Genomic DNA, 15492 nt, shown 5'->3' with positions numbered 1-15492 from the left:
TTTATATAAATGTTTTTAATATTTATTTATTTGGCTATGCTGGGTCTTACTTGTGGCATGTGGTATCTAGTTCCCTGATCAGGAATCAAACCCAGGTCCCAGGTGCCCTGCATTGGGAGGCTGGAGTCTTAGCCACTGGACCACAGAGTCCCTACAAATGTTTTATACACACACACACACACACATACACATATATTTGATGAATGAATGAATAAGTCAAGACTGTGGAAATCAGCAACTCTCTGAGTTCTAACCATACCCAAGATCTACTGGTCTAGTGTCTTTTATATATATATATATATATATATATATATATATATATATATGTATGACTTCATTGAATTTTCCTAAAGAACCTTTGATCTCAGCCCTCTTGTACAGATAAGGTCTAGTCTCTTCTATCTTGCAACTTGCATTGTCTGACCTAGACAGATGCTGACTGAATTCTGATCTGTGTGACCTCACCCCATTCCACCCCAAGCAGTCACCAACAATCCTACTCAGCCAAAAAACAATGATAAGAAAACTGCTTTATTTTTACCCCTCGACTGGTAAAGTAAATAGACTGAAATCATAAACCATGGCCTCACAGAAATACCTCCTGATATTCAACATAACTACTAATTGGTTATCTACTATAGACTGTATATGTGGCAGGCACAGTAGAGAATACAGAATGATTACAAGACTTGATACTTAACCTTGAATATTCAAGTTGATAAGACAGAAGGATGTGTCACATCCTATGCTGGGAGCCTTTTGATATCATCTTATTCATTCCTCAGAGCAATTCTCTAGGGGAGAAAAGTATTATCATCTCTAGGTTACAGGTGAAGAAGTTGAGGCTTAAAGAGGTTAAATACCATCTCACAATTATATACTGACAGAGTTTGTATTTGAATTTTTCTTCTTTCTGACTCTAGAATTGAAGCTATAGACCCTAAACTACTGTATATTGTTCAATGGAGATAATTATCCATTCAATGTTATCCACTCCAGAAGTATGTAATAAGCATTTACTATATACCAGGTCCTGGCATAGATGCAGATACACAGGGTCTCTGTCTTCATACAGTTTCTAGTTTAACTGGAAAAGGAGGTATTTAACATTAAATGCAATGAGGGTTATAAGGGAGAACTACAGGATGTTATTCAGGAGTGGGTAACCAGGAACTTATTTTGGTCTAAGGATACAGGAAGTAGCCAAATCCTTCTAAACTCAGGAACTTCACTTCCCAGCTGCAGGATCTAGGGAGAATTACACTTCCTTATTTGCAAAATAATGACAGTAACACCAGCTACAGATTTTGTGAAGGTTAAGAGATACAGTGTATGTAAAGCACAGAAACTGACAAAAAGTAACCACTCAATAATTATTAATTAACAGCTATCTAAAATTTTCATTCATATTTAAGAATACACAAAAGCAGGGGTAAAACAGAGAAAAGAGCAATAGGAGAAGGAAAATGCAGGGCAAAGGCCCTAAGCCAAGAGGGGCAAAGTATCACATAACTTGCTGTAAGATCCAGTCCTGGAGAAGGTCCCCAAGCTTTTTGGCAGCAGGGACCGGTTTCATGGAAGACAATTCTTCCACAGGCCTGAGGAAGGGGGATGGTTTCAGGATGATTCAAGTGCATTACATTTATTATGTACTTTATTTCTATTATTATTACATCAGCTCTACCTCAGATCATCAGGCCTTAGATCCCAGAAGCTACGGTCCCCTGCTGTAGAGAGCTCTGCCAGAGACAGCTGGACAGGCAGGTGGGGACCACATCAAGCCTTCAGGTAAAGATGTTTATCTTTGAACAAAGGCAACTGAAGCACCTAAAGGAATTTAAGACAAGAAGAGACTTGTTGAGATTCAAATTTTAAAAGACAACACCAAGGGAGGGTGGAGAGAATTTCTGTTTCATTTTATCAGATCAGATGAGATCAGATCAGTCGCTCAGTCGTGTCTGACTCTGCGATCCCATGAATCCAGCACGCCAGGCCTCCCTATCCATCACCAACTACCGGAGTTCACTCAGACTCACGTCCATCGAGTTAGTGATGCCATCCAGCCATCTCATCCTCTGTCGTCCCCTTCTCCTCCTGCCCCCAATCCCTCCCAGCATCAGAGTCTTTTCCAATGAGTCAACTCTTCGCATGAGGTGGCCAAAGTATTGGAGTTTCAGCTTTAGCATCATTCCTTCCAAAGAAATCCCAGGGCTGATCTCCTTCAGAATGGACTGGTGGCTCAGACAGTAAAGCGTCTGCCTACAATGCCGGAGACCTGGTTTCAATCCCTGGGTCAGGAAGATCCTCTGGAGAAGGAAATGGCAACTCACTCCAGTACTCTTGCCTGCAAAACCCCATGGACGGAAGAGCCTGGTAGGCTATAGTCCGTGGAGTCGCAAAGAGTTGGACACGACTGAGCGACTTCACCTTCACTGTGTGTGTGCGCGTGTATATATATATATATATATATATAGGCAAATTGCCAACATCCGATGGATGATCGAAAAAGCAAGAGAGTTTCAGAAAAACATCTATTTCTGCCTTATTGACTATGCCAAAGCCTTTGACTGTGTGGATCACAATAAACTGTGGAAAATTCTGAAATAGATGGGAATAACAGACCACCTGACCTGCCTCTTGAGAAACCTGTATGCAGGACAGGAAGCAACAGTTAGAACTGGACATGGAACAACAGACTGGTTCCAAATAGGAAAAGGAGTACGTCAGGCTGTAGATTGTCACCCTGTTTATTTAACTTATATGCAGAGTACATCATGAGAAACGCTGGGCTGGAGGAAGCACAAGCTGGAGTCAAGATTGCTGGAAGAAATATCAATAACCTCAGATATACAGATGACACCACCCTTATGGCAAAAAGTGAAGAGGAACTAAAGAGCCTCTTGATGAAAGTGAAAGGAGAGTGAAAAAGTTGGCTTAAAGCTCAACATTCAGAAAACTAAGATCATGGCATCCGATCCTGTCACTTCATGGCAGATAGATGGGTAAACAGTGGAAACAGTGTCAGACTTTATTTTTCTGGGCTCCAAAATCACTGTGGATGGTGATTGCAGCAATGAAATCAAAAGACGCTTACTCCTTGGAAGGAAAGTTATGACCAACCTAGACAGCATATTAAAAAGCAGAGACATTACTTTGCCAACAAAGGTCCGTCTAGTCAAGGCTATGGTCTTTCCAGTAGTCATGTATGGATGTGAGAGTTGAAGTATAAAGAAAGCTGAGTGCTAAAAAATTGATGCTTTTGAACTGTGGTATTGGAGAAGACTCTTGAGAGTCCCTTTGACTGCAATGAGGTCCAACCAGTCCATCCTAAAGGAGATCAGTCCTGGGTGTTCATTGGAAGGACTGATGTTGAAGCTGAAACTCTAATACTTTGGCCACCTGATGCAAAGAGCTGACTCACTGGAAAAGACCGTGATGCTGGGAAAGATTGAGGGCAGGAGGAGAAGGGGACAACAGAGAATGAGATGGTTGGATGCCATCACCAACTCGATGGACATGGGTTTGGGTGGACTCTAGGAGTTGGTGATGGACAGGGAGGCCTGGCGTGCTGCAGTTCATGGGGTTGCAAAGAGTTGGACACGACTGAGCAACTGAACTGGACTGAACTGATAGGCTTCCCTGGTGGCTTAGTGGTAAAGAATCTTCCTGCCAATGCAGGAGACTCAGATTCTATCCCTGGTCCAGGAAGATTCCCCTGGAGAAGGAAATGACAACCCACTCAAGTATTCTTGCCTAAGAAATCCCATGGACAGAGGAGGCTGTCAGGTGGGCTACAGTCTGTGGGGTCACAAAGAGTGAGACAAGACTTAGCAACTGAACAACTATATATGCATGTGTGTGTGTAATAATTTCCAATTAGTCTGCACGTGCAGCTTTAGTAATTTCAGTGATGAGTGTGTTACCTTGATTGTGGTAATAGTTTTACAGGTGTAAGTCAAATTTTATCAACTTTTACACTTTAAATATATGCAGTATGTGCACGCGTGCTAAGTCACTTCAGCCATATCCGACTCTTTGTGACCCTATGGACTGTAGCTTGCCAGCCTCCTCTGTCCATGGGATTCTCCAGGCAAGAATACTGGAGTGGGTTTCCATGACCTTCTCCAGGGGATCTTCCCTACCCAGGGATTGAATCCATGTCTCTTATGTCTCCTGCACTGACATGTGTGTTCTTTACTGCTGGCACCACCTGAGAAGCATATGAACTATATTTTATGTCAAATATACCTTTCACTTTGACCCAGCTTTCTGGAGCTATTAGTAATTGCTCTCCACTCTTCCCAGTAGCATATTGGACACCTTCTGACCTGGGGGGGTTCATCTTCCAGTGTCATGATCTTTCTGCCCTTTCATACTGTTCATGGGGTTCTCATGGCAAGAATACTGGAGTGGGTTGCCATGAACTTCAGCGGACCATATCTTATCAGAACTCTCCTCTATGGTCCGTCCGTTTTGGGTAGCCCTGCACATAGCTTTATTGAGTTACGCAAGCTCCTTCGCCATGACAAGGTTGTGATCAATGAAAGGGATTAAACATAATAAATTATTTTCTTAAAAATAAGCAATTTTTATCAAAGATAGGAAGACAAATTAGCAGTGGCCAAAATACTCTACTTAGATGACGGATGGTGAGGGCTTAGATTATTATGATGGCAGCAACTGGAATGGAGAAAAAACTTGATGCTTCATTGGATATGGAGGGTATGAAGGATAAAGTGTGAAAGAGAAGAATCTGGGGATTTTCCAGATTACTAGTTTGAGCAAGCTAGGTAGATGGTGGTATTGCAAGTTAAGTTCCCTAGAGAAGAAACAAAAACTAGCATGCAGAACTTTAACTAGACTGCTCTTGGGATCAACACCAGTGAAAGGGGGAGAAGAAAGCAGAATTAGACTGAGAATTAGCTAGCCCTTTGTGGAGCTCTGGAACAGAGATGGCCCTTCAAATAGCCCACAGAGGAGGTTGAAAGGCCAGACCTTTACACCATCACACCAATGGGACAAGAGGAAGGAGGAGCAGCCTTGGGCAAAGCAGCTCTCTTCAGATGAGGCAATGCCCAAAGAGGACTCATATCTGCAGGCCACTGCCAGCCAGCCATCTCTCAGGAACCGGAAAAATAAGTCATTAATTTGGGCAGCATATATCAGGGTCCTCCACTGTTGGGGACCCTCTCACTGAGAGACATAGGACACTTAGTTCTTAGACTGATAACAACTTTACATATAATGAAGGCACAAACAGCACTCAAGGAGGATTCTATAAATAGTTTGATAACAAAGTCTAAATCTGATGGTTACAAAAGGGTTTTAGAAGCCTCACTTTCTGAAATCACACCACTGCAGGAAAAACTCTCCAATTTCTTAAGATGATAATGATGAAGTTTCTTTGGAAATAAAAATAATCTGAGGAGACTGACTCTATTTCTCTATTTCTCTCCATCCACACTGTAGGATTCAAACCCACCTCCCCACCCCAAGCCCTGACTACTCCTTTGATTATCATTCTAGCCTCCTAAAACAGTTGCTCCTATGCTCAGCCAACCTGTTCTCTCCATTTCAAATACTAACCATTTATACTAACTACTAACCAGCAGCTAGCACAGTGCCTGGTGCATAGTACCTGCTCAATTAATACTTGTTGAAAGAAAAAAATGAGTAAGGAATAATATACATTATACTGTATTCAATGTATAATGCCACGAAAATTCATGAATTTCACCTAGACTAGATAATATCCCAGTATAAATTCATCCAAAGGCTCCTCTTGCCCCTGGGGTAGAATCTGACTCAGTTTATAAGGTTCTTGGCAGTATAGTCTCTGATCACCTCTGCAGTTTTGCTTTTTACTCCAATCTCTCCTCTTTCTCCTTACGTCCTCAAGGAGTCCTCAAACATGCCATGTTCCCTTTGGTTTAGGGGTGTGTTTCCACATGATGTTTCCTCTGCCTGGACCATTCTTCACCCTTCTCTATATACAAGCCAACTGCCTCTCTTTCCCTAAACACTGTTCTACTAAATATTGCCATACCTCCCCCATCACAGACACACACTCATTCTTAACATACATCCACATATGTCGCTAATTCCTATACAATGTTGCTGCTGCTGCTGCTGCTAAGTCGCTTCAGTCGTGTCTGACTCTGTGTGACCCCATAGACAGCAGCCCACCAGGCTCCTCTGTCCCTAGGATTCTCCAGGCAAGAACACTGGGGAAAAAAAAAAAGAAGAACACTGGACTGGGTTGCCATTTCCAATGCATGAAAGTGAAAAGTGAAAGTGAAGTCGCTCAGTCGTGTCAGACTCTTAGCGACCCCATGGTCTGCAGCCGACCAGGCTCCTCCGTCTGTTAGGATTCACCTTCCCTGACCAGCCCTCTCTGCAAATCTGGTTTAGGTGCCCATTCTTTCAGTTCACATGCTACCTTTTAATTCCCTCATCAGACCATTTATAACCATTAATTATAACTACTTGTAATTTTTTTAACCTCGCCCCACTTGATTATACTCTCCCTGAGAACAGGAGTTTAGACTGCTTTATTCATTTTTATCTCCTTTGTGGCTGGCACAGTGCCTAGAACATCATGCATGCTCAGTCGTGTCCAACTCTTTTTGACCCCATGGACTGTAGCCCGTCAGGCTCCTCTGTCCATGGGATTTCCCAGGCAAGAATACTGGAGTGGGTTCCCATTTCCTTCTCCAGAGGATCTTCCCAACTCAGTGATCAAACCTGAATCTCCTACATTGGCAAGCGGATTCTGTACCACTGTGCCACCTGGTAAGTTCTTAATAAATATTTGTTGAAGGAAAAAGAAAGTATAACATATATTAAATGTTACATATTAAAATCAAAGTAAATGATACAGATTCATGATACACATCATGACATTTACAAATAGACAAATGGCAAATATGCCATTTGAGTAATGTATTAAAAATTCCCATTCCATTTATTTTCTGCTATCACTTCAAAAAGGTGAATTCTGCCCATGACATGAGGTCATTTCATTGACCTCATGAAATTCTATGGAACACTTACTTGCAAGATTGATGTAAATTCTTTAAAGCAAAATTCCCTCTAGGCTGATTTAGGGAAACTGTCTTCTAATACAAGGTGGCAATAATTAGCTATGATTTGTTAACAATCCACTTCATCTTAATAAGTCCTTAAACCCTCAACTATTACCAAGGGCTGGCTGGCCAGCTCAGAAGTCACATTGTTAGAGAACAGGCAACAAGTTGTTGCTCCTTGTTTTTTTCCTCCACTGTACCTGGAAAAAACTTACCTTATGCAAATCTGAGTGAACAAAAAATGATAATGATAATCTTGAGCCCAAATTTTCTTTAATATTTTGATCTTAGATAAAGGTCAAGAAGCTTTCCTGGTGGTCCACTTCTACTGTACTCCCGGTGCACTTCCACCGCAGGGGCACAGGTTCACTCCCTGGTCAGGGAACTAAGATCCTGCATGTTATGTAGCCTGGCCAAAAAAAAAAAAAAACAGTCAAAATGTCCAGCAAATAACTAGAACTTATATTTGCATGGTACCAAATAAGCATAAATACTTTCTCATTACCTCCTCGTTTCATAACACTGGTAAAGCTGGATAATTAATTCATTGCTGAATTGTTGATTCAATTTGAATTTTAAGGAGAATGACTGTGGATTTCACTCTCTAAATCAATAAGCTGGTTACTTCAGTGTTTTTATTTGTATCAGACCAAATTACTGTTGATGTATTACTTAATGATTTTAAGCAACAGTATTTCTTGCTTTTGGTGTTGACCTTTTAACAATGAATATTTGTTCATGCTTATTCTTTCTGTGCTTTTTAAATAATCACTTTAAATCACATCCTGTTGTTGAGTTGAGGGCGATTTCACTAGTAATGGTCATGTAGCATAATGCTCTACTGGTAAGAAAAGAGCCTAATCTAGTCAATAGCATCATCACTGTCCCTCCAGGTTAGACAGCAAGTGATGAAGAGATACACTCCTTGAGTGAGGGTCACAGAAAGTATGCAAAGAGCCTTCCAGACAAGCTGGGAGAATGATGACATCAGCCTTGCTTGAAGCTAGACCTAAGTTCAAATACCAACTCTAGCACCAATCAGCACTGTGAGCTCAAAGTAAGCCCCAGATCCTTTTGAGCACAGTTTTATCAACTGCATTGCAATCTGCCACGTAAAATGATATGTGTAAACTACCACATAATTGCACTCATCTCACGCACTGGCAAAGTAATCCTCAGAATTCTCCAGGCTTCAACAGTGTGTGAAGATGAACTTCCAGATATTCAAGCTGGATTTAGAAAAGGCAGAGAAACCAGAGATCAAATTGCCAAAATCCATTGGATCATTGAAAAAGCAAAAGAGTTCCAGAAAAACATCTACTTATGCTTTATTGACTATGTCAAAGTGTGGATCTCAACAAACTGTGGAAAATTCTTCAAGAGATGGGAATACCAGACCACCTGACCTGCCTCCTGGGAAATCTGTATGCAGGTCAAGAAGCAACAGTTAGAACTGGACATACAACAGACTGGTTCCAAATAGGAAAAGGAGTACATCAAGGCTGTATATTGTCACCCTGCTTATTTAACTTATATGCAGAGTACATCATGAGAAATGCTGGACTGAATGAAGCACAAGCTGGAATCAAGATTGCCAGAAGAAACATCAATAACCTCAGACATGCAGATGACACCCCACTTACGGCAGAAAGTGAAGGAGAACTAAAGAGCCTCTTAATGAAAGTAAAAGAGGAGAGTGAAAAAGTTGGCTTAAAACTCAACATTCAGAAAACTAAGATCATGGCATCCGGTCCCATCACTTCATGGCAAATAGATGGGCAAACAATGGAAACAGTGACAGACTATTTTGGGGGGCTCCAAAATCACGTAGATGGTGACTGCAGCCATGAAATTAAAAGACACTTGCTCCCTGGAAGAAAAGTTACAACCAACCTAGACAGCATATTAAAAAGCAGAGACATCACTTTGCCAACAAAGGTCTGTCCAATCAAAGCTATGTTTTTTCCAATAGTCATGTACGGATATGAGAGTTGGACTATAAAAAAAGCTATGCCGAAGAATTGATGCTTTTGAATGGTGGTGTTGGAGAAGACTTTTGAGAGTCCCTTGGACTGCAAGGAGATCCAACCAGTCGATTCTAAAGGAAATCAGTCCTGAATATTCATTGGAGGGACTGATGCTGAAGCTAAAACTCCAATACTTTGGCCACCTTATGCAAAGAACTGACTCAATGGAAAAGACCCTGATGCTGGGAAAGACTGAAGGCAGGAGAAGGGGACGACAGAGGATGAGATGATTGGATGGCATTATCGACTTAATGGACATGAGTTTGAGTAAGCCTCAGGAGTTGATGATGGACAAGGAAGCCTGGCATGCTGCAGTCCATGGGGTTGCAAAGAGTTGGACATGACTGAGTGACTGAACAGAACTATATTAAAAAGATTCAGAATAGTGCTGGCCCCCATTAAGCATGTGATAATTTTTTTTAGTTTTTATTGAATTTGTCACAATATTACTTGTATTATATGTTTTGCTTTTTGGTCACGAGGCATGTGGGATCCTGACTAAGGATTAAACCTATACCCCCTGCATTGGAAGATGAAGTCTTAACCACTGGACTGCCAGGGAAGTCCCAGCATGTAATAATTTGCAGCTATACCAGGGTTATATGCAGTAGTTAATGCAGCACCAACAGCCAAATGAGAAACACAGCACTGATGTGTTCAGTTGCTGCCAGGGGCTCCTCAGGCCAAACTTCTTGGTTTTCTGCAACCTGGCTAACTCCTCAAGGTTAAAAGAACCTTCTCTGTTTATCAGACAAGGCTCCCTTCCTCTTGCGTGCATACACGTTAAGTCGCTTAAGTCATGTCCGACTTTTTGAGACCCAGTGGGCTGTAGCCCGCCAGGCTCCTCTGTCCACGGGATTCTCCAGGCAAGAATACTAGAGTGGGTTGCCATGCCCCCCTCCAGGGGATCTTCCAGACCCAGGGATCAAACCCGTGTCTCTTATGTCTTGGCAGGTGAGTTAGTGGTCTCCAGAAAGGGCATCTTCTCAGCACATCATAGAGATCAGAAGGAGACCTTAATGTGGAAGAACTTTAGAACTAAGATCTATGTCCCTGCTTCATTGCAGCCAGCATAGGGTAACTAACTGCCCCATCCTGCCCTGGACTGTTTCCTGGATCACGGGACCTTCAGTACTAACACCATGACAGTCTCATGCAAACTGAGATGACTTATCATCCTAGCATTTTCCAAGACTGGGCAGGTAGCCTGATAATATGTAGCCTAACAAGTAAGTGGTGGGATGGTTAGATAGCATCACTGACTAAACGAACATGAATTTGAGCAAACTCCAGGAGATAGTGGAGGACAGAGGAGCCTGACATCCATGAGGTTGCAAATAGTCAGACAAGACTTAAGTGATCGAACAACAATAAATTGTATTAATACTATAATGATTAAGACTTTCCAATTAAAACTCTCATGTAGGTAATAATGAACATTGAAATGAAGAATTTCATTTCATTGCAATTTACCCAGGCTATTGAAAACTTTGAGAAGCTTTTTCTCATTCTCTTTGAATCACTATTTCTCTTTTCTTTATAAAGTTAACAATGGTTCGAGTATTGTGCTATTAATTCCCATTTGAAGCAATTAACTCACTGATACTCTTAGCAACACAAAGAACTATTTCTGAAATAACTGTTTAATTAACCCCAGCAGAAATAAGAATGGAGAATACAAAGAAACAGAATCTGAACTGGGGATGAAATTTTGAACCACATGAAATTCTCTTCTTTCACAGAAGCCTGCTGCTACTGCTGCTAAGTCGCTTCAGTTGTGTCCGACTCTGTGCGACCCCACAGATGGCAGCCCACCAGGCTTCTCGGTCCCTGGGATTCTCCAGGCAAGAATACTGGAGTGGGCTGCCATTTCCTTCTCCAATGCAAGAAAGTGAAAAGTCAAAGTGAAAGTGAAAAGTGAAAATGAAGTCACTCAGTCATGTCCGACTCTTAGCGACCCCATGGACTGCAGCCTACCAAGCTCCTCTGCCCATGGGATTTTCTGGGCAAGAGTACTGGAGTGGGGTGCCATTGCCTTCTCCGCCATAGAAGCCTAAAGGTTATTCAAAATATCTAGTTCTAGTGCTAACAAAGAAATGTACTATCATGAAACAATGCCATTTGCAGGAACTGTGGATGGAATTAGAGATTATCATACCAAGAGAAATAAGTCAGAGAAAGAGAAATATCATATGATATCACTTATATGTGGAATCTAAAAAAAAGATGCAAATTAACTCATTTTCAAAGCAGAAACAGACTTAAGACAAAACAAACATTATTACCACAGTGGAAGGGGTGGTGGAGGGATAAATTTGGAGTTTGGGATTAACAGATACATACTACTTTATATAAAATAGATAAAGGAACTATATCTTGTAATGGAACTATATCTTACAATGGAAAAGAATCTGAGAACACAGATGCATATGTATATATATATATGTCAATTAAAAAAGAGAAATTTATTATCAATCTTATTTTCATTACTATGTGGCAATAAATGATTTGAATTCGTGGCTTCTTTTACACATTTTACATACAATCTGTTGGGCAACAAAAAAGTTAAAAGTGACTTATACTTTCAGAAATGCTACAGGTAGCAACCAAAGTTACAATTTTAGACATAATAACTGAGTACTGTATTTATGTTTATCAGCAACATTTCAAGTTTCTCTTTCTGGCCTAAAACATTTAGAAATCACCTTTTCTATATTTTCAATTACCACCTGCCTAGCTTCTTTGCAATCATTTCTACTTTGCATTCCCTAGATCTCTCCCTTTCCTTTTGGCCTCTGGATCCTTGCACTATAACATTACTCACTTCCTGACTTCGGTGAGTAACTTCCAACCTGAGGCAAAACTGTAAACCAGTAAGTCTCTTTCCTCCATCTCCTTCCTCTTCCCCTTTCTTCTCCATGATACTCTCAGTTCATTAATGACATTATACCCTCTTGACTTAAATCCACTGCTCCAAGAACTTAGTTTCTCTTCTCAGCTAAGAAAATTCCGGGGGTGGACAGTAAATCCCAATTATTCAAATTTCTTTGACGCACAACTTGCAATGAATGAACAATGCTTTTATCCAAAAAGCACCTTTTATTCCATTATTTTAAAAAAGGGTCTGCTAAGCAAATTAATAATAGTCTGACAAATAATGAAAATCTTTAAAGTAATATTCCATTATTTTATACATAATGGAATATTTTTATATAACATACAATATATTTAGTATATAACTTCTTAGAAGTTCACAGAAGTAATTTTTCAAAGCACTGGCAATACATTTTCTTTATTGGCAAAATTACAATATCTGTTGAGGTTTATAAAATGAGCTTACAATTTCATTCAGTATTTGGGAATTATGGTTTTCATTACATCAGGCTCATACTATTTCACAATTTACTAAATATGATATGCTGGACTACTGGTGAAAGGAAACTAAAATTGTCAGGTGCACACAAACATTTAAGAAACACCATTACTAATGAAGCATGAAACCTTCATTGGTTCTTTTTCATCGCATACCTAATAAATTTTCAGTATCTACAGGTTTACAGATTCAATTTCAATGAGAAGGGTAGAAACTCAATGAAACCACTAGCTAATAAGGCTCGACAATCACAAACAAAGCAGGTCATATTGTTTGGAGAATCAATTTGTTTTCAGTAAAAAAACTAGACTGTCCTTATTTCATATATCAACTGGCAATTTGCTAATGTTATCTTAATGTTTAAAAAGCACAACAGGAAATTAAACGCATGTTTTCATTCAAACTGTCATGAAAACATTTTTGTTACCAATGACAAATTTATCTACACCAAAAGGGTGTTAGGGGAGATTTGCAAATAATCCAAAACAAAATAAAACTTTTTAAAGAGTACTATTTGGCTTTGGACATTGCACCAATACCTAGTGATGGCAGTCAGATTTTTCCCAAGATATTTGAAATAGGGATGATAAGACCGCTTCCTGAAAGTTAAACTTTAAGATTATATACAATGGATACGAGCAGAAGTAGGCAAAGTCACCTTTAAAATGCAAACTTGCCTGACTTCATTGTGACTTGATTTTATTGAAGAATATTGCTAAAAGGTTTGGGTAGCCATGGAAACAGAGAAAAGAGCATACAGAGGCACCTGAGGGCCAGTGTCCATCCAAATGCTGTCAGGAGAGAAGACGCCCAAATCAACAGAGCAGCAAGATGTCCCTACTGTACTGGAGATCAATATATAAAGCTCCAACTATTGGAAACTGAGTATTTCTATGTTTGGGATGAAATTGTCCTGTCATGGAGATAGATGAATCAAGAACAGTCTATACACACAACTCAGCTTGTTCTGAATTTGTGCTCATCAAGCAACCTTCTGATAATGTCTTTGGTTTCCTAAGTAAGTTTGTCTACATAGAAAATGCACTGGCTTTCCATCCTGAGTATTCAGGTACACAAATTACAGCTCTTGGAAATTAATAACTATTCTGGTTGCACATGCTAGTCTTGTGACCTTGGTTAAGGTAAGTTCATCTGATTGCTGGAGCTGTTGCATGTTGCTAATGAAAGACACTTCTGTTCTAACATACTCCAGACAACATTCTAGAGTATTCTGGAAAATTCACCAAAGTAATGCTTCCTGTCTGCTTGAGGGCGGCCAGCAGGCCTTTCCCTGGCTATGCCAGCCAAGTGCTTCCGTTTCAAAAGATCATTGATATCAATGGTGTGGGGGCTGAATGCCTGTGATTTACCTCTCTTTATTATTTTATTTGTTCCAACACTTCTACAGTGACAATTTCATAATCATAATGGTGTAGAAGACAGCTAACCTGTTTGAGCTTTATTTAAAGGCTAAAAAAATGCAATCTTTTTAAATCTGACACACAATGCTATATAGTTACACATGCATGCACACTGCTGCCAGGCTGTTAAGTCGCTTCAGTCGTGTCCGACTCTGTGCGACCCCATAGACGGCAGCCCACCAGGCTCCCCCATCCCTGGGATTCTCCAGGCAAGCACACTGGAGTGGGTTGCCATTTCCTTCTCCAATGCATGAAAGTGAAAAGTGAAAGTGAAGTCGCTTCAGTCATGTCCCACTCTGTGAGACCCAGTAGATGGCAGCCCCCCAGGGGCAGCCCCCCATCCGTCCATGGGATTTTCTAGGCAAGAGTACTGGAGTGGGGTGCCAATATATACACTGTACATATGTATGCACACACTTATCATTCGTTTCTCATAACAACTTTATGAGTCATGAATTTTTTTCATTACACATTAAAACTCTTCCTGGGACTTCTGCTGTGGTTCAGAGGTTAAGACTATGCCTTCCAACGTAGGGGTAAAGGGTTCAATCCCTGGTGGGAAAATCAAGGTCCCACACGCCCGTGGGTGCAGCCAAAAATTTTAAAACAAAAAAAACCAAACCATTTTTCTGACTGTAAAATCTGGGTATTATAGAAAGGTGAACTTAACATTTTTTTAAAAATCTGATGGCTTTAAACACTATTAATGTGTTCGCCTTTACAAATAGTTCAAAATATATTTTAAAGTTTTTTCCTATAAATATGCATATGCTAATGCTATGCTAAGTCGCTTCAGTCGGGTCGGACTCTGTGCGACCCCATAGACGGTAGCCCACCAGGCTCCCCCGTCCCTGGGATTCTCCAGGCAAGAACACTGGAGTGGGTTGCCATTTCCTTCTCCAATGCATGAAAGTGAAAAGTGAAAGTGAAGTCGCTCAGTCGTGTCCGACTCCTAGCGACCCCATGGACCGCGGAGCCCAGGCTCCGCGGTCCATGGGATTTTCCAGGCAAGAGTACTGGAGTGGGGTGCCATTGCCTTCTCCAAAATATGCATATATGTGTTTTTTTAATATGTGTGTTTTTATAACATATTTACGGCATAAGCATATTATGGCTTAAGCACTTCCCTTATCTTTAGATATTACTCAGAATTTAACAGCTTTCAAATATTCCATAATATCAATATATCATAATGTATTTATCTCTATATCTTTAACAACACACAAGTATTGGTGTTATGAGTACTGAGTGTTGTGTTTGCACCTTTCTAGAAAATACCAACATATTGCCAAATATCAAGGTTAAATTTTACGCATAGCTTAATTTTAATTAAACTGTCAAACTGTTGTTTGAACCAAGTCACACAACTATCCAACACCTACCAAGAGTGCTCACTTCTCTGAAGCATAACAACCTGTAATTGAGGTCTCTCGAAGAGTTTTTGGAGAGATCTCAAACAAAATCTTTGCCCTGCAGCGCGAGCTCTAATCTTTGGAACGCCCTCCGAGCAGCAAGAGGCGCCGTAGCCTTCCGCCGGGGTTGGGCCGCCACGGAGTCCTCACGTGATCCGGCCGTCTCCGCGCCGT

The 15492-nt window shown here is 40.7% G+C and overlaps 1 long non-coding RNA gene across 2 annotated transcripts; it reads right to left on the bottom strand.

Moving 5' to 3' along the window:
• Window positions 1-524: 524 nt before the first annotated feature.
• On the bottom strand, window positions 525-15438 carry LOC138991197 (uncharacterized). Of its 2 annotated transcripts, XR_011467154.1 has the most exons (4): window positions 15289-15438; window positions 7301-7494; window positions 1685-1827; window positions 525-1598 (listed from the first exon to the last, which is right to left on the bottom strand). It is a non-coding gene; the product is annotated as an uncharacterized lncRNA (long non-coding RNA). The 2 variants fall into 2 exon arrangements; XR_011467153.1 differs by having other exon boundaries at window positions 525-1827.
• Between the last annotated feature and the right edge of the window lie 54 nt (window positions 15439-15492).

This window comes from Bos mutus, chromosome 16 (assembly GCF_027580195.1).
Source record: "Bos mutus isolate GX-2022 chromosome 16, NWIPB_WYAK_1.1, whole genome shotgun sequence".
Classification (NCBI taxonomy): Eukaryota; Metazoa; Chordata; class Mammalia; order Artiodactyla; family Bovidae; genus Bos; species Bos mutus.
This window is presented reverse-complemented; position numbering and strand designations above follow the sequence as displayed.